A 20,943-nucleotide genomic window follows, 5' to 3' on the forward strand; every position below is an offset into this window, starting at 1 on the left:
AGCCAACAAAAATGGCGGATGGGAGGACAACGAGGAAATTAGAGAGAGAACTAGAAGTATGCAAGAAACGTGTGCTTAAAGGTGATAAAGCGTGCGGAAATAAACCGAAACTTGGATTGGTTACTTACGCAATAAGTTGGGTCAATTTACGAAGCTCAACCGTTCGAAGAGGGGAACGTTAAATCTTGCGAATGACACGGCCACGACGAGGCGGAGCTACAATACAGTTAGGGGTCAACCCAGGACGAAGAAGCTGGTAGACCTTTGACTCGAGGGGAAGTGTTGGAACGCCAACTATGTTTGAGAGTACGAATCTCGGTCAGAAGTTGCGTCTGTATCTGAAGGCTCTAGAATATTGTGCGGAGAAGCACCAGTCACCACTCGGAAAAAAATAATAACGAGGATCTTGAACTAGAGTTTCATATGTGAAATAAAAGAGCATCTAAATACGTATTTTTTTCTAACTGGAAGTATATTAATAGAGTCCTAGCGACGAACAAAATAATAAATATTAGTTACTGTATTGTAATCTTTGAATAAGAGTTACTGTATTATCAAAATTTTGAAAAAACTATTGTATAATACATGAGATAACTGTTTGATAGCACAAAATTTATTTTTTAGAATAGTCTCTACATTTAAAATTAAAAATAGAGGTATATTCTCCCTCCACTTCTTTTTACATTAATTTCTACCTTCATTTCTGCATCTTTTATCAGTTGTTCCAATGCATCTCATTTTACTTACATTGTGGGGTGACCAGGTGATTGAAACAGTACTGGCGTTTTGGTGTATTTATTTTGATGTTGTCGGTTCGGCAGATGAGGGAAGTCTTGGAGTTTGTGAATTTGAAATGAAAAGAAAGGTCGGTAGAAAGCGGCGAAAACAGTTGTGTCTAAAGGGTTTTTGGAAGGTATTTGAAAGGATAAGAATGATTGAGAAAGGTGAACAAAAGATAGGTTTGGATTCTTTCTCCCATTTTGAACTGAGAAATTTCATTTCATTCACTATTGAATAATCTATTATCGATTGTCCTCTCGGTTCTACATATATTAATTCGTCTTTATTATGGCCAGTTTTATTTCCATTCAAGATCTTCCATCCCATCTCTTCTGCCAATTCCAACAGTTGCTTTCCTTCCTTATTTTTACATTTATCTTGGATGTTCTTTTTCCATCATCTTCGATTTTGCCTCTTCTTCCTCCTTTTTTTCCTATTCTTGCATTATGTAGTATTCTTTAAGGATAAGGCTATGTATATTTTTCCAGGTGAAGGAAAATGAGGAGCTTTACAGTCAACAAATTTCATACTATTTGCATTTTCATGAAAAGTTAGTTAAATTATTTTAAAATTTACAGCTCCGCTATGCTTAAAAATGGAAGTTTGGAATTTTCTTAGCAAGTACTAGTCCACCCACCCGCCTTCTGTTTTTTAGCGTGTATATCATTTGCCAAAATCAGTCTTATCTTAGTAAGTATTAGCCCCCCCCACCCGCCCCATCTCAGTTGTGATGATGATTATTTTTATTCGTCGTGCGCCAAGGAGGCGGAGCTTAACTGCAAATTCTTATTTCTCTACGAGAAATTAAAAACATTCTTTTGAGTATCGTGTTGTTCAAAGAATTCTATGTATATTAAAAACTAAAGCCAAAGATTAGGCCCAACCCATACCCGCCCTGATCTCAATTCTCAATTGGGATGAATTTTTCATTCGCTGTCAGATCGAGGGGCGGGGCTTAATTGCAAGATCTATATTTGTCTAGAAGAATTTACCATTTTAAACATGTTTTTTGTTCTGAAAAGACGGCTACGTATGTCAAGAAAAAAAGGTAAAATATAAACCCCGCCCACCCGTTCCGTCTCAATTGTGACGATTTTTTTTAAACGTCGAGACCAAAGGAACGGAATGTAATTGCAAAATCGTTATCATTTTTTTTACAAGAAATTACCATGTAAGACATGTTTTTGACTATACTGTTATTCAAAGAATACTGCGTACTTATATTAAGAAAAAACTAAAGCGAAAAATTAAGCCCTGATCTAAATAGTAATGAAGTTTTCATTCATTGGCAGATCTAGGGGCGGAGCCTAATTGCAAAATCCAAAATTCCTTAAAAAAATTTACCATTTTAAACGTGTTTTGAGTTTCTAAGATTAAAAAAAAATCATCATAGTTGAGATGGGGTGGGTGGGCGGGGTTTATATTTTGTTTTTTTTCTTAATATACATGGTATTTTTTGAACAACCCAATACTTAAAAACATGCTGTTAATTTCTTGTAAAGAAATAAGTATTTTTCAGTTACGCTCCGCCCTCTTGGTTCACGACGAATAAAAAAAATCATCACACCTAAGACAGGGCGGGTGGGCGGGCTTACGTTTTGCCTTTTTGTTTTAATATTTGTAGACTTCTTTTCACAACATGAAACTTGAAATATGTTTAAAATGGAAAATTTGTGTAAGGAAATATCGACTTTGCAATTAGGCTCAGCCCCATAATTGCAAAATCCATATTTCCTTGCAAAAATGTACCATTTTAACCATGTTTTAAGTTTCTTGTTGTGAAAAATGGCTATGCATATTAAGAAAAAAAAGGCAAAATATGATTTTTTTATTTGTCGTAAGCCGAGGGGCGGAGCTTAATTGTGAAATCCTTATTTGTCTACGAGACTGAAATTTAGCAGTTCTATGAGCCAGAATTTCGAGTCGTTGATCAACATATCTTAAGTTTCCTATATTTATTTGACTTTCGTTAATCATTTTAGCTAACAAATATCCTGGAACGTGGGTTTCTAAAATCTTTTTTCATGTAATTTACCTCTTCAAAAACGGGATAAGGGATCTCCAAAATTCTCTAAAACTATTTCAAAGACATAGCAAAAGAGATTCCGAGATTCTCTCAAATTACTTCAAAATCAGGACATGTTTTTTCATTTTTGCGTTATTGTTTTTCGTCTTGTTTAATTTAGAAGTTAAAAACGCGAGCGCAGCGAGCACGTTCAGGTGTAATTTAAAAAATCGTTCATTGCGTCCCTGAGAAGCTAAATTATTTATTAAGAAAAATGTATTTGTTATTAAATTGTGACTTCGAAGATGTTTGCGACTGTAACATCCTGAACATGCTCGCTGCGCGCCCATTGTGTCTAATAAAAAGCGATACAGACGACAGACAGACAGACGGAAACGGAAAACCTATGCTTTCGTACTCTCGAGATCCTGAAACCAGTAGGTGCCAATATCGTTTATATAAATTGAGAAAAGTCGTCGCCCCAGAACGGAACCTTGAGCCATGGCTTATTAATTCGGAAAACGGGATCGCTTATTTCTGAATTCTAGTCATTATTTCTACATTTATAAATACATATATTATTTATCCAGATATACATACAAATAATCGAGAAAAACGACTTTAAAATTTTCAGGCATTTTCCAAATAAATTTTCCATTTTAAACATGTTTTAAATTTCTTGTTCTGAAAAGACGACTACGTATATGAAGAAAAAAGGAAAAAATATAAGACCCGCCCACCCGCCCTATCTCAATCCTAACGATTTTTTTTTAATTGTCGAGAGCCAAAGGAGCAGAATTTAATTGCAAAATCATTAGTCTCCTATTATTTTTCTACAAGAAATTACCATGTAAGACATATTTTTAGTACCGTGTTATTCAAAGAATACTATGTATAGTAAGAAAAGATTAAAACCAAACATTAAGCCCCACCTATACCTGCCCTGATCTAAATATCTAAATAGTAATGAAGTTTCCATTCGTTGGCAGATCTAGAGGCGGAGCCTAATTGAAAAATTCATATTTCCTTAAAAAATTGTCATTTTAAACGTGTTTCAAATTGTTAAGAATAAAAAAAATCATTACAATTGAGATGGGGTGGGTGGGTGGGGTTTATATTTTCGCTTTTCTTCTTCATATACATAGTATTCTTTGAACAACAAACACAAAAACATGTTTTTAATTAATTATAAAAAAATAGATACTTTGCAGTTAAGTTCCACCCCCTTGGCTCATGGCGAATAAAAAAATCATAACAATTGAGATAGGGCGGGTGGGCGGGCTTACATTTTGCCTTTTTGTTTTAATATATGTAGACTTCTTTTCACAACATGAAACTTAAAACATGTTTAAAATGGAAAATTTCTGCCCCATAATTGCAAAATCCATATTTCCTTGCAAAAATGTACCATTTTAACCATGTTTTAAGTTTCTTGTTGTGAAAAATGGCTATGCATATTAGTCCAGTCAAATTAGCGATCAACCTCGGAATGAGAGATAATAAGCTGAATTTTCGTATATACCTTCATTTTAGCGTTCTAAAAGTTGTCTCAAAAGTCTCATAAAATCTCGTGTCTGCGTCGTAAGTTATTCAAAGTCAAAGGTGAAGAAAAACAGTTTTTTGCGATTATCTCGGTTTCTATCGCTCCAATGATGTTAACATCTATCATCGTAATTGTAGAGCACAAAATTTGGGACAAATTTTATTTGAAACATTTTTTCATGCGCTCAATCGTTTTTGAGATAGAGGGCAGTGAGCGCGCAGCGCTCATCCATACGTACTGTAATGCAATCAACCGTGAATATCTGTGAATACTACCTTTAATTTTGAATAATTTGTATTATTTATCAGTTAATACATTGCATTTAATAACATTTTACATATTTTCAATACATTCATTTAATGATAATGATACTTACCTACTTTGTGGAATTAAAAACTCTTTAAATGAAATACTTATTGCATGTATATCTTAATTTATTGAAAGTAGATTTTAAGTAGAAAAATAATTAAGTACTTTATCTTTTAAATGTGTAAGTTTTAATATATTAGATAATATATTATACTTGTTATATTATTATATATCTAAAAGTTATATTAATTTTTTCAAAGTAAAAATTTAAGGAAGTAAAACGAGTTAATGTATTTTAATTTTATCTTTGTTCAGTAACTGTACATTTCTTACGATTGAAATTGAATTGCAGTGAAAATCTAGAAATCTTTAATAATTTAAAGAACAAAAGTATTAATTTTCTTCTTCTTCACCGTCATCTTCTGGACGTTCGGGAATTTCTGTTTCATCGTCATCATCTTCGGTGCCCTGAATCGTTGTTTCCAGACCTTTCAGTTATAATCATGATAGAAAAATAAGTATTTAAAACCCTACACATTTTAAAGATATAAATAAATTGAGATATACAATAAATATTTCATTAAATGCGTTTTTAATTACACAAAGTAGGTAAGTATTATTCAATGAATATGTTGAAAATATGTAAAATGTTTAAATAGAATGTATTAATTGATAAATAATACAATTTTTTCAAAATTCAAGGTAGTATTCATAGATATTCACGGTTGATTGATTGCATTACAGTACGTATGGATGAGCGCTGCGCGCTCACTGCCCTCTATCTCAAAAACGATTGAGCGCATGAAAAAATGTTTCAAATAAAATTTGTCCCAAATTTTGTGCTCTACAATTATGATAATATATGTTAACATCACTGGAGCAATAGAAACCGAGATAATCGCAAAAAACTGTTTTTCATCTTTGACCTTGAATAACTTACGACGCAGACACGAGATTTTATGAGACTTTTGACACAACTTTTAAAACGCCAAAATTAAGGTATATACAAAAATTCAGCTTATCACCATGTGAAATATGTTCTTAAGTAATCGTGTTATATAAAGAAAATTAATGTATTAATTAAAAAAGAAAACCAGAAGCCCCGCCCATCCGTTTCGATGTCAGTCGTTGTCAGACCGAGGGGCGGAACTTAATTGCAAAATCCTTATTTCTCTACAAGGAATAAAAAACACATGTTTTTGAGTATTGTACCAAAAGCAGTCTTATCTTAGCAAGTACTAGCTTCGTCCACACTCTTTTATTCTCTTAGAGAGTATGCCATTTCCCAAATCAATTTTATCTTAGCAAGTACTAACCCCGCCCACCCGCCCTTATTTTCTTAGAGGGTATATCATTTGCCAAAATCAGTCTTATCTTAACAAGTACTAACCCTGCCCACATGTCTTTTTGATTTCTGGTACAAGTCCTGTTCGTTCTCGATTCATTTAACTGACAAAAGGGCCAAAAAATAAGCAAAAAATTCTGATTATTTTGTGCACCACATGTGTATATATATGTTTTTGCCCTACCGGGACTAAAGTGGCTCTTTTTGACCCTAGGGATAAAAAGTGTTTCCACCTATAGCCTTGGTTACCCGACAAGGATTATTATCGCGATTGATGATGGGTAATTTCGAATATTTTCTTCCAATTTAAAATTTAGTATCTATAGTTCCGAGAGGGCAAAAATAGTATGTACACCACAAGACTAAAGTGTACTTTATTCTCTTGGTACATAATATACTATTATTCCACTTTTAATTGATTTTGAATGCCAGTAGGCTCAAAAACAAAAACAATAACCCGGTAATTGCGAACTATAGTATCATCGGATACTGAGTTTCTAGTTTCTGTGTCAAATTCCGCACTATTCTCCGAAAACCCCGTCGGTAGCACCTCGTCTCGAGCTGACACATCGAGGTCAAATCAGCGATTTTCCAAACACCGCCAAGAATTTGCTCGAAAACGAACTCAGATTAAAACAATACAAAAGAAAATTCGTATTTACATAGAAAGCAGGACTTGGAAAGCAGCGATCGTGCAAAGTGAATTTAGTGAGGCGGTTGATGGCTGTTCCTTTACATGCCCTGCTTTTCAATGGCTCTCGTCTTTCCTTCGACTTTACTGTTTACTGCGTTTCATTTCATTAAGTTGTGTGCACCCTTGCGCCGGCACTGGGGGAAATTACGCTTATTTTGAAAGCCGACACGAAATAATGCCCTCGGAGGAGTCGCTGCGGTTAACTCACTTTTCAAAGGGAGCTTTTGACGCAATCGCGGCCAAAGAACACCTTCGGGGACATGATAGGCTTGTTGATGCCGAGGCTGTGGTGTCGGCACCACATAAGCCAAGAGCGAGGGCGAGAGCGCGAGGAAAGGAGGGTTTTCGACATTCTGGAGACACACGAACGCGCGTTTGACTGAAAGGAGAAACTTAAAGTGGTCGAGAAATTTTTGGAACAACGTTGTTACAGTGAACTTACCTGGTTTATGAAGCACAACGAAACAATAAACGCATTTTAGGTTTAATGGCGTTCTACTTGTTGAAACTCAACTCCCAATTATTCTTCATTACAAATAAATGTTTTATGCGATGATGTCTTTACTTTAACGTTCGTAGTTTTAAAACGCGAGGAACGCCGAGTGCATTCATCAAGTGCTGCACGCGAACATGTTTCATAACTTACGCTTTTCGTTTCCGCTCGACTTATTCAGAAAATTCCAAACTTTTACTTCGGAATTGTTTATCTTGTGCATCGCATCGTTTTCGTCGTTCTACAACTACCGATGCAATTTCAATAAACAAACATCAAAAATCACGCTCGAAAAAACTCCGATTTCCGGCGATGGTCTATAAAGGGAACTTTATTCGCCATAACTCTACAAATAGACATTATGTAAAGTAAGTCAGAGATGCCAAATGGTTACGGTTGCATAACGTTTCGTTTGATTTATGGTCCGTGCGATAGTGGCCCAATATGGCATTAAGGAAGTTCCGCTTCCGGCCGAAGACCTGCTAATATAACCACTCGCTGACCTTGTTAAACCCCCACCCTACAATTAATTTGTTATGATTTAGGGCCTGTTCGCAGCGACGATGTTTGCATAAATAATATAATTACTTTATTTGGCGAAACGGTGCGTAAATTAAAGGGATGTGATGGGAAAATGAGTTTAAAGTTGTCTGATTATTTATCGAATTTAAAATTATTATTAATACTATTTTTATTTATGTTAGTCTACATTGATAACGTAAGTCAGCAGCAAGAAATTACTGCTTAACCCATACAGAGACTATTAAACAATTCACAAGGAAGGAATATTAAATGAATTGAATAATGAAAACAAGTTTAGAGCAAGATAGAGAAAGAGCGAGGAAAACTAATTAAATTTTGTCTAAAGATGTCAAAATCATTATGATGCCGGTTTCAAATTTATCAGTTTTTCAATGTTGTGACCTCTTCTGTTGTTTCAATTTTTATATTTTTAATTTTTTCGATTTTTCAATTTTTTGAGTTCTCAATACTACATTTTCAATTTTTTTTATTTGAATTTTTCATTTTTTTCTCAAAGATGAAACTGTCAAGATAGACAACTTTTTTAAAAGTGAAATTTTTCCCTTCAAATTTCGGCCAAATTTTGACATTTTCGAAACTTCACTAACTACATTTTCTTGTGGATTTCGAGCTCTAGAATTCACTTCCGGCCTCATTTCTCTGATAACTGCAACCGTTTTTCCGGAATCGACCGTCAAAATGTCGAAATTTTTAAAAATTTTCAAAAATTCGCATTTCGTACTGATTCATTCGAAAATATTACTCGGTGACCACCAACACGCTATATTTTTGGAATCAGTATGTCGAGATCTAGGTCCCTGAATTTTTTCGCAATTTTTAGACAACTTTTTTAAAAGTGAATTTTTTCCAATGGTCCCCCCTTCTTCAAATTTCGGCCAAATTTTGACATTTTCGAAACATAACTAAACACCTTTTCTTGTAGATTTCGAGCTCTAGAACTCACTTCCGGACTCGTTTCTTCGATAACTGCAACCGTTTTTTCGTAATGGACCGTCGAAATATCGAAATTTTTTTAAAATTTACAAAAAATCGCATTTCGTACCGATTCTTTGAAAACATTGCTCGGCGGCCATCAACACGCTATATTTTTGGAATCAGCATGTCGAGATCTACGTCCCTGAATTTTTTCGCAATTTTTAGACAACTTTATTAAAAGCGAAATTTTTCCATTCTTCAAATTTCGGAAAAATTGTTACATTTTCGATACTGAACTAAATACATTTTCTTGTAGTTTTGGAGCTCTAGACCTCACTTGCGGCTTCGGTTCTTTGATAACTACAACCGTTTTTCCGGAATCGACCGTCGAAATATCGAAATTTTTAGAAAATTTCAAAAATTGGGATTTCGTACAATTCTTGGAAAATGTTGCTCGGTGACCCTCAACACACTATATTTTTGGAATCAGCATGTCGAAATCTAGGTCCCTGAATTTTTTCGCAATTTTTAGACAACTTTTTTAAAAGTGAAATTTTCCTTCATCAAATTTCGGCCAATTTTTGGCATTTTCGAAACTTAACTAAATACATTTTCATGTAGATTTCGAGCTCCAGAACTCACTCCCGGCCTCGTTTCTTTGATAATTGCAACAGTTTCTCTGGAATCGACGGTCGAAATATCGAAATTTTTAGAAATTCTCAAAAATTAGCATTTCATACCGATTTTTTCGAAGATAATGCTCGGTGACCATCAACACGCTATATTTTTGGAATGAGCATGTCGAAATCTACGTCCATGAATTTTTTCGCAATTTTTAGACAACTTTTTTAAAAGTGAAATTTTTCCAATGGTCCCCCTTCTTCAAATTTCGGCCAAATTTTGACATTTTCGAAACTTAACTAAATACATTTTCTTGTAGATTTCAAGCTCTAGAACTAACTTCTGCCCTCGTTTCTTTGATAACTGCAACCGTTGCTCCGGAATCGACCGTCGAATTATCGAAATTTTTAGAAATCTTCAAAAATTCGCATTTCGTGCCGATTCTTTCGAAAATATTGCTCGGTGACCATCAACACACTATATTTTTGGAATCAGCATGTCGAGATCAACGTCCCTGAATTTTTTCGCAATTTTTAGACAACTTTTTTAAAAGTGAAATTTTTCCAATGGTCCCCCCTTCTTCAAATTTTGGCCAATTTTTGAAATTTTCGAAACTTAACTAAATAAATTTTCTTGTGGATTTCGAACTCTAGAACACACTGCCGGCTTCGTTTCTTTAATAACTGCAACCGATTTTCCGGAATCGACCGTCGAAATCTCGAAATTTTTAGAAATTTTCAAAAATTCGCATTTCGTACCGATTCTTTCGAATAAAAAAAAAATAAATAAACCGGGAAATTTGAAATTTAAAAAATTAAAGAAATGAAAACGTGAGTCTAGAAATCGCAAATCCAGAAACTGAATAAGTAAAAAATTCAAAATTTGCAAAATCAAAAATTGAAAAGATCAAAATTGAAAATTTGAAAAATTGTAAAGTTGAAATTAATTAAAAATCAACAAATTGTAAAATGAAAAAATTGGAAAAACGAAAAATTAAAATGTCCAAAATTTGAAAAATTCTAAAAACAAGGAATTGAAGACACCAAAAATTGGAAAATTGGAAAATTAAATACAGACAAACTGACAAATGTTAAATTTGAAAAAACGGAAAATAAAAATATCTGAAAATCTTAAAGTTGATGAAGCCCTCAAATGAAAAACTGAAAAATTAAAAATTGAGAAACTTAAGAAATCCAAAAATAAAAACAAAACGGAACATTTGAACAAACAAAAATTGTATAAAGGAAAAATTAAAAAATTGGAAAATTGTAAATTGAAGGACTGAATCGAATCGAAAAATTATAGAATCGTCAAGATTGTACAGTCGAAAAATTGTAACAATGAAAAATCGGAAAATTAAAAAATCGAAAAAATGAAAATATTTTAAATCCAATAATAATAAAACCAAAAAATTAAATATCGACAAACAGAAAAATGTTAAATTTGAAAAAACGGAAATAAAAATATCTGAAAATCGAAAAATTTAAAATTGAAAAGTCGTAAAATCGAGAAATTTTAAACCGGAAAACTGAAGAACCAAAAAATTCAGAACTCCAAAAGAAAAAAATCGACAAACTAAAACTGAAAAACTGTAAAATATAAAAATTGCAAAACGAAAAATTCAAAAACCGAAAGATTGAAGAAGTGAAAAATCGAAAAATTGAAAATCGGAATACTAAAGTAATGGAAAATTGACTAGTTGATAAATTGAAAAGTTGACAATTCTAAAATTAAAAAATAATACTGAAACTCCGGAAAATTGCGGATCGAAAAATTTAAACTCGAGACACTGAAAATTTGAAAATTTGTCTAAAATATAATTATCGCAAAACGAAAAACTGATCAAACTAAAATTAAAAAGTCGAAATATTATTAAAATCGACAAATTCAGAGGTCGAAAAAGTGAAAAAACGGAAAATTAAAAATCGAAAAAATGAAAAAATTGAAAAAACGAAATATCAAAATGTCCAAAATTTGAAAAATTGAATAAACCAACAGCTAATAAACCAAAAATTAAAAATTGAGAAACTGAAAATCGAAATATTAAAGAAACGAAATTTGGAAAATCGAAAAACTAAAAATTGAGAAACTGAAAAATTGAAAAATCGGGACGTGTGAAAATCGAAAAATTGTCAATTCCAAAAATTAAAAATTGGAAACTTTGTAGAAACAAAAAATTCAGGTCTCCAAAAATTGAAAATCAACAAACTAAACTAAGAGAAAATTGAATAAGTGAAAAATTCAAAAGTTGGCAAATCTAAAACCAAAAAATAATGTTGAAAGCCCCAAAAATTGTGAATGAAAAATTTAGACTCGCGACACCGAAAATTTGAAAATTTGTCTAAAATATAATTATCGCAAAACGAAAAATTGATGAAACTGATATTAAAAAGTCGAAATATTATGAAAATCGACAAATTCAGAAGTGGAAAAAGTGAAAAATGAAAAATCGTCCAACTAAAAGTTGTGAAATCGAAAAGTTGTAAAACCAAAAAATTGAAGAAATGAAAAATTCAAAAATCGAAAAATTAAGATCGAGGAATTGAAAAATATATACATTGTGAAAATGAAAAATTCAAAAATCGAAATTTCTAGAAATTTTCCAAAATTCGCGTTTTGTACCGATCCTTTCGAAAATATAGCTCGGTGACCATCAACATGCTATATTTTTGGATTCAGCATGTCGAGATCTATGTCCCTGAATTTTTTCGCAATTTTTAGACAACTTTTATAAAAGTGAAATTTTTCCAATGGTCCCCCCTTCTTCAAATTTTGGCCAAATTTTGACATTTTCGATACTTAACTAAATACATTTTCTTGTAGATTTCAAGCTCTAGAACTAACTTCTGGCCTCGTTTCTTTGATAACTGCAACCGTTGCTCCGGAATCGACCGTCGAATTATCGAAATTTTTAGAAATCTTCAAAAATTCGCATTTCGTGCCGATTCTTTCGAAAATATTGCTCGGTGACCATCAACACACTATATTTTTGGAATCAGCATGTCGAGATTTACATCCCTGAATTTTTTCGCAATTTTTAGACAACTTTTTTAAAAGTGAAATTTTTCCAATGGTCCCCCCTTCTTCAAATTTTGGCCAAATTTTGACATTTTCGATACTTAACTAAATACATTTTTTTGTAGAGTTTGAGCTCTAGAACCCACTTCCGGCCTCGTATCTTTGATAACTGCCACCGTTTTTCTGGAATCGACTGTCGAAATATCGAAATTTTTAGAAATTTTCAAAAATTCCCGTTTCATACCGATTCTTTCGAATAAAAAAAACAAATAAACCCGGAAATTTGAAATTTAAAAAATCAAAGAAATGAAAAATTGTAGGGTCTAAAAATCGCAAATCCAGAAACTGAATAAGTAAAAAATTCAAAATTTGCAAAATTAAAAATTGAAAAGATCAAAAAAAATCGACAAATTGTAAAATGAAAAAATTGAAAAAACGAAAAATTAAAACGTCCAAAATTTCAAAAATTCTAAAAATATGGAATTGAAGACACGAAAAATTGGAAAATTGGAAAATTAAATACAGACAAACTGACAAATGTGTAATTTGAAAAAACGGAAAATAAAAACATCTGAAAATCTTAAAGTTGATGAAACCCTCAAGTGAAAAATTGAAAAATTAAAAATTGAGAAACTTAAGAAATCGAAAAATAAAAACAAAACGGAACATTTGAACAAACAAAATATTGTATAACGGAAAAATTAAAAAAATGGAAAATTGCAAATTGAAGAACTGAATCGAATCGAAAAATTATAGAATCCTCAAGATTGTACAGTCGAAAAATTGTAACAATGAAAAATCGAAAAATTGAAAAATTATACATCGAAAAAATGAAAATGTTTTAAATCCAATAATAATAAAATCGAAAAATTAAATATCGACAAACAGAAAACTGTTAAATTTGAAAAAACGGAAAATAAAAATATCTGAAAATCAAAAATTTAAAATTGAAATTAAAAAAAAAATCGACAAACTAAAACTGTAAAATATAAAAATTGAAAAAACGAAAAATTCAAAAATCGAAAAATTGAAGAAGTGAAAAATCAAAAAATTGAAAATCGGAAAACCAAAGTAATGGAAAATTGACTAATTGAAAAATTGAAAAGTTGACAATTCTAAAATTAAAAAATAATACTGAAACTCCGGAACATTGCGAATCGAAAAATTTAAACTCGAGACACTGAAAATTTGAAAATTTGTCTAAAATATAGTTATCGCAAAACGAAAAACTGATGAAACTAAAATTAAAAAGTCGAAATATTATTAAAATCGACAAATTCAGAAGTGGAAAAAGTGAAAAAACGAAAATTAAAAATCAAAAAATAAAAAAATTGAAAAAACGAAATATTAAAATGTCCAAAATTTGAAAAATTGAAAGAACCAACAGCTAATCAACCACAAATTAAAAATTGGGAAACTGAAAATCGAAAAATCGAAGAAACGAAATTTGGAAAATCGAAAAACTAAAAATTGATTAACTGAAAAATTGAAAAATCGAGACGCATGAAAATCGAAAAATTGTCAGTTCCAAAAATTAAAAAATGGAAACTTTGTAGAAACAAAAAATTCAGGTCTCCAAAAATTGAAAATCGACAAACTAAACTAAGAGAAAATAAGTGAAAAATTCAAAAGTTGACAAATCTAAAACTAAAGAATAATGTTGAAAGCCCCAAAAATTGTGAATGAAAAATTTAGACCGGCAGAGAAAAATTGAAAACTCAAAAGTGGAAAAATTGAAAAAACTTAAAACTGGAATGTTCAAACGTTGAAAAATTGTAAAATGGGAAAACTGAAGGAACCAAAAATTAAAAAACCGAAAAACGAAAAATCGTGCAACTAAAAATTGAAAAAACTAAAAGTTGTGAAATCGAAAAATTGTAAAACCAAAAAGTTGCAAATTAAAAAATGAAAAAGCGAATTAATTGAAAAATTCAAAAGCTGAAAAACCTAAAATTGAAAAATTTAAAATAGAAAAATTAAAATATCTAAAAATTGCACCGAAAAATTGAAGAACTGAAAATATGAAGAAATCTGTGCCAATGCAGCAATATTCGAGTTTACGCTAGTATGAATTTGACGTGATTCGTTGCGAGTTAGGTTCAGATCGAACTCTTTAAAACCAGTATGTGCTTCCATACTCTACAGACAATTAAGTTTTAATTTAGTGAAGATAGTAAACCATAAATTATATTCGTAACGCCCTTTTATCTCGCATGATTAAACATAATTAGCCCATCACAGACTTTGAGTTTCTGTTTTAATAAATAGTTATCTCGTCGTGATATGAGTTTCCGTTCGCTACGTGACTTTCTCAGAACAACCCAGCGATTAGTAAATTCGACCCACTAATAATGCGTCCTTGTCCATTAAATTTAACAACGCATTCCTCTCCGCCATCTTCGCCATTTTGTATCAAACTGCAGTTGCCATCAGAATTACCGCCTCCAGTTAGTGTTGTTTAAAAAGCATTAAAACTAACAAGGCTCCCTCGCTTCGCGTCACGATCCGTGCCGAAGTAACAAGAAGTTGGCATTAACCATCGCAATTTTCGCATCTTGTCTTAACTACTCCGGCAAGAACAATGTAAGTAGAACGGCGGAAGCAAACCGGAATCCAGTAAAAAAGCTAAAAACTGCACCCGTCAGATCCCGCCGTCCTTTTATCTACCTCCTCCCGTAATTTTCCCTCCAACGCTACAATGGTGGACTTGTTTGTTTATCCAGCAGCAGAACACGGCACTTAGCTAAATGACACAACGGCCCTCGACAATGGAGCATATCGCCATTCAACACTTTGCTTCTTTCTTATAACGCGCTCTCACATCCTGTTTACGTGCAACTAATAGTCGGAGCTTTTGTTACCGGAGCTTGCGTTAATTTTTTAGCGACTTTCGAACGTAAATCACTTTCGAGGGACAATTACGAAAAACCTAAAATAGTCCTCTAGGCTATCGTCAAGGCCTTGTCAATAGTGTCCCTTTTTCCCCGGAAACAGGACCTAACAAAACAAAAAATCAATTAATGAACCCGAATCGCATCACTCAATTATCGACAACACCCCCTTAATTGACCCTCCTTTGAGCAGGCCCCCCCAAAACAATTATTCCAGTGCCGAATACATGCGGGACACACGTTTATCAAGCAAACAAATCTCACACCCCCATCCATCACCAAAAATAACACACCCCCGACCGGCTTCCACTCTCCCGTCAAAGAAACATCAACCCTCGAACCAACAAGTTGTAAAATTCACCCCGCATCCACCGACAATAATTGAATTTAATTAGTAACACTATAAGGTACAATAAAATTCAAATTAAATTCAGGATCGCTGTTTACAAAAGAGGGTTGTTACATTTTAATTTCATAAAGCGCGGTAATACCTGCGTGCTTTATACGTCCGTACCTGGGGAATGTGCGCTCGGGTTATTTATGTTGGCAACCCGTTCGCAAACGTCCGGTCTGATTCAAACACTGGAACAATAGATCAATCGCCGGATGGTTTTATTATTATTTTATCTCGCAGGTATTGGTGGATTTATGACGTAGAGTTGAATATTTATGACTTGGGCCCCTTTGTAGCTTCATAATTGCGGATTTGTGGGCACTGCGGTGGCTTTTGTAGCGGATGCGACGGATGAAGGGCGCCGAGAGTTGACAATGGCGCCACCTTGCCAGCCCTCTCGAAAAACACCCAGGAACACCCTTCATTTCATTTTTATGAGATATTTTGACGAATTTCTGCTCCTAGATCCAATTCAGGAGACAGTGCACGCTTAGCCTGGGTTAATTTTACAGCTCCATCTGTTCAGTGAACGGGGTATACTTTTAATCAACTGGCTGGTGACCTGAGGACGACGGTGGCCGAAACAGTCTCTAAAACAACTAAGCAGAAAGCCAGTAGTTTTTCGTCGGGCGTCGTGAAGCAAGAAATTACCGGTCGTTCCGCCTCCGGCGCGCAGATGGCGCCACCGTCCTCCCCCCTCCCACCCCGAGCATAAGATTAGCGTTATCAGCATCACGTTGCGTCCGCGTCTTCGTCGCAAATGACATGTGAAAAGTACGCGTCGAAAGAGCGCCAATTCCCAAACAACGTCTCCTTCATAATAAACGTATCCGAGCGCGTTAATAACGGCATTAGTCGTCTTAAGCGTGTCTTCGAGACACGGGTCCCGTGCCATTTACACTCGAAACAGTGGCGCTGGCGGAGATTTATCTCGGAACGGGGCCCCACGACACACTCTAATACCGGCGAGATTACCATATTTCCGCCATAACTGAACGCAATGCGGAACGGCCGATCGACGAAATTATGCCATTCTCATTCAAGGTGGTTGGTAAAAAACGGACTCATAAAGCAATGCGTCATTGATTTCGGGACGATTTGAAATATTGGAAACGTGGGCTGGGATTGGCGGCAGATGGCGAGGGCTTTGGCGGTGCGACAGTGGTTGTGTATTTGGGTGGATTCAGTGAATTTGTAAAAAAAGCAAATGTAGTTAGGCTTAGGGTTGCCTTGAAATGGAATGGAGATGAATGTGTTGCGATTTTGGCGAGGGGTTGTCGGACGTGTTACTAGTTTCTAGTGGTTTGACGACTTTTAATGGGCGCCAGTAAGTTGATACGGCGTTCTTTGGATTAGCGGACACCCCAGACTTTGCTGTGGTGTCTCTCGCAAGTTCACGTAGGGAACTAAACTCGTTTTAAATTAGCCAGGAATGTTATGGAATTCGAACGGAAACTGTCCGACGGGAATGGGTGGAGGAGGGGCAACAGTCGTCCTGAAATGTCTTCAATGTGCAGGTTAAAACTACAAACCCCACTGTTAGCGTTATTCAGAGTGTTTAGTTAATTCAATGTTCGAGTGTTTGGTTAATTAAATGCTTTTTGCATAATGTTTCGCTAAAGATGACGCTTCTTTATGTGGGTTTATGCCTTTCTTATGAATAAATGCAGATACGCATAATTTAAAGCCGCGATATTGTTATCGTACTGTCTAATAAAATTCGCAACGAGTTGGCTTTAAACGAAATTCATGCTAGCGAGCAGGTACCCTGTAATGCTCCTTATATTATATTTATAAACCACATTCATATGAAATATTTAATGATCCTGTCAGTTTTAAAACAGTTTTCAAAAGATTTTAGGTTCTCTGGTTTTTTCTTCCCCTTCTTAACATTTTAAAAGAATTCAATTTCTTATTCTCTCGGGTTCGTTCTACTCTGTCCTGTGTCTTTACTGCTAGTTAAAATTGTTCATTTCGATTTCCAGTTGATCATTTTGGTGATTTTTTTGTCTTCATAGTTGCGATATGTTCACTCCAAGACCTCTTCTTTTTGTAAATTTTATACCAAATTTATCATTGATGTATTATTGCTATTTCAGTTAATGGACCTTCATGTGATTTAGAAGTTTTTTTTTTCATTTCGGTTGCAATATTGTTTCTTTATCCGTTTTATCTGTTTCTTTTCCTTCACCGTCTATTTATATAGGAAAATGAGTATCGTTGTCAGTATCTGGTTAGTTCGATTTTCAGTCACTGTTGAAACTGGAATATCCTCTAAAATTTCAGTTTTTCTTTACATTGTTCTTTACTTTTTGTCTATTTTTCCTTCATTTTTGCTCTTTATTTTTGTTAAATTCGTTTATCGAAACTTTTACTGTCTTGATTATTTTTTTTTTTCAGTATAATTATCTCTAGTCTGTCATTTCCTAATCTATTTCCTGGAATATCGTTACAGACGATTTAATTTTTTTATTATGGTAGTTTGGGCTCTTCAAAACAGATATAACTAAAAAAATCTTCCAATGTTCCTTCCTATTTTTTTCTACACCATGTTAGAGAATACACCTGAAGATTTTTCTTGCATCTCTCTTTCTAATTTCTAATTCATTGGATCTTCTTGGAATCCAAATCTTATTATCGTTTCTTGCTTTGATAATAAATTCTCTTTCATTCCATTTAATTGTCTTTGTCTGTGTCCATTCTAAAATTGAATTTATCTAGAACACGACGTTCTGTTTTCCAGAACTTCTACACCATGTTATGAAGACACTTGGAGATTCTTCTTGCATCTGTCTAATTTCTGATTCATTGGCTCTATTTTGGTGTATGTATTCTCGTTTTGAAATCCAAATCTTATTATCATTCCCTGCTTTGATAATAAATTCTTTCCAACTACAATTATCTTTATCTGTGTTCATTCTCAAATAGAATCTAGAACACAACCTTCAGTTTTCTAGAACATCTACACGTTGTTAGGGAACACACTTAGAGATTCTTCTTGCATCTTCTTCTAATTTCTGATTCACTGGCTGTTCTTTGATCTACGTATTCTCGTTTTGAAATCCAAATCTTATTAACGTCTCCTCTTTTGATAATAAATTCTTTACAACTACAATTATTTTTGTCTGTGTTCATTCTCAAATAGAATCTAGAACGCCACTTTCTGTTTTCTAGAACTTCTACACGTTGTTAGGGAACACACTTAGAGATTCTTCTTACATCTTCTAATTTTTGATTCACTGGTTGTTCTTTGATCTACGTATTCACGTTTGGAAATCTATGTCTTATTATCATTTACTGATTTGATAATAAATTCTACCAACTGCAATTATTATCTTTGTCTATGACCATTTTTGAGAAGAATTCATCTAGAATATCATTTTCTGTCTTCTAGAACTTCTACACCGTATTAGGGAATACACTCGGAGATTCTGTCTGCATCTCCTTTTAATTTCTGTTTCACTGCCTGTTCTTTGGTGCACATATTCTCATTGTGAATTCCAAATGTTATTATCATTTTCTGTTTTGATAATAAAACCTCTCCAACTCCAGTTATCTTCGCCTCTGTTCATTCTCAAATCGAATTCATCTAGAAAACCAGGTTCTGGTTTCTACACCATGTTATGAAGACAATTAGAGATTCTTCTTGCATATCTCTAATTTCTAATTCATTGGCTCTTTTTTCGTGTACGTATTCTCGTTTTGAAATCCAAATCTTATTATCATTTCCTGCTTTGATAATAAATTCTACCAACTGCAATTATGATCTTTGTCTATGTCCATTCTTGAAAAGAATTCATCCAGGAGATTACTTTCTGCATCCTAGAACTGCTACACCATCTTAAGGAATACGCTCGGAGATTCTTTTTGCATCTTCTTCTAATTTCTGTTTCACTGTCTGGTCTTTGATGTATGTATTCTCGTTGTGAATTCCAAATGTTATTATCATTTTTTGTTTTGATAGCAAACGTTCTAGAACCCCAGTTATCTTTGTTCATGATCATTCTCAAATCGAATTCGCCTAGAATACCCACGTTCTGTTTTCTAGATTTTCTACACCATGTTATGAAGACACTTGGAGATTGTTCTTGCATCTCTAATTTCTGATTTATTGGCTCTTCTTTGGTGTACGTATTCTCGTTTTGAAATCCAAATTTTATTCTCATTTACTGCTTTGATAATAAATGCTACCAACTGCAATTATTATCTTTGTCAATGTCCATTCTTGAAAAGAATTAATCTAGAACATCATTTTCTGTCTTCTAGAACTTGTACACCATGTTAGGGAATACACTCGGAGATTCTTTCTGCATCTCCTTTTAATTTCTGTTTCACTGCCTGTTCTTTGGTGCACATATTCTCATTGTGAATTCCAAATGTTATTATCATTTTCTGTTTTGATAATAGAACCTCTCCAACACCATTTATCTTCGCCTGTGTAAATTCTCAAATCGAATTCATCTAGAATACCACGTTCTGGTGTCCAGATATTCTACATCATATTATGAAGACAATTGGAGATTCTACTTGCATATCTCTAATTTCTGATTCATTGGCTCTTTTTTCGTGTACGTATTCTCGTTTTGAAATCCAAATCTTATTATCATTTCCTGCTTTGATAATAAATTCTACCAACTGCAATTATTATCTTTGTCTATGTCCATTCTTGAAAAAATTCATCTAGGAGATCACTTTCTGCCTTCTAGAACCGCTACACCATGTTAAGGAATGCGCTCGGAGATTCTTTTTGCATCTTCTTCTAATTTTTGTTTCATTGGCTCTTCTTTGGTGTACAGATCCTCGTTTTGAAATCCAAATCGTATTATCATTTCCCGCTTTGATAATAAATTCTGCCAACTCCAATTATTATCTTTGTCTATGTCCATTCTTGAAAAGAATTAATCTAGAACATCATTTTCTGTCTTCTAGAACTTGTACACCATGTTAGGGAATACACTCGGAGATTCTTTTTGCATCTTCTTCGAATTTCTGTTTCACTGGCTGTTTTTTGCTGCATATATTCTCCTTGTGAATTCTGAATGTTATTATCATTTTCTGGTTTGATAATAAAAGCTGCCGAGCTCCAGTTATCTTTGCCTGTGTTCATTCTCAAATAGAGTTCATCTAGAATACCGCGTTCTGTTTTCCAGATTTTCTATACCGTATTATGATGACATTTAAATATTCTTCTTGAATCTCTCTCTAATTTATGATTCACTGGCTGTTATTTGGTGTACGTATTCTTGTTTTGAAATCCACATATTATTATCATTTCCTGCTTTGATAATAAATTTTGTCAACTCCAATTATTATCTTCGTCTGTGTCTATTCTCATAAAGAATTTATCTGAAACATCAGTTTATGTCTTCTAGAACTTCTTTACCATGTCAAG

This window comes from Zophobas morio, unplaced genomic scaffold (genome assembly GCF_036711695.1).
Source record: "Zophobas morio isolate AGI-343-1 ecotype UQ-CSIRO unplaced genomic scaffold, CSIRO_AGI_Zmor_V1 ptg000007l, whole genome shotgun sequence".
NCBI lineage: Eukaryota > Metazoa > Arthropoda > Insecta > Coleoptera > Tenebrionidae > Zophobas > Zophobas morio.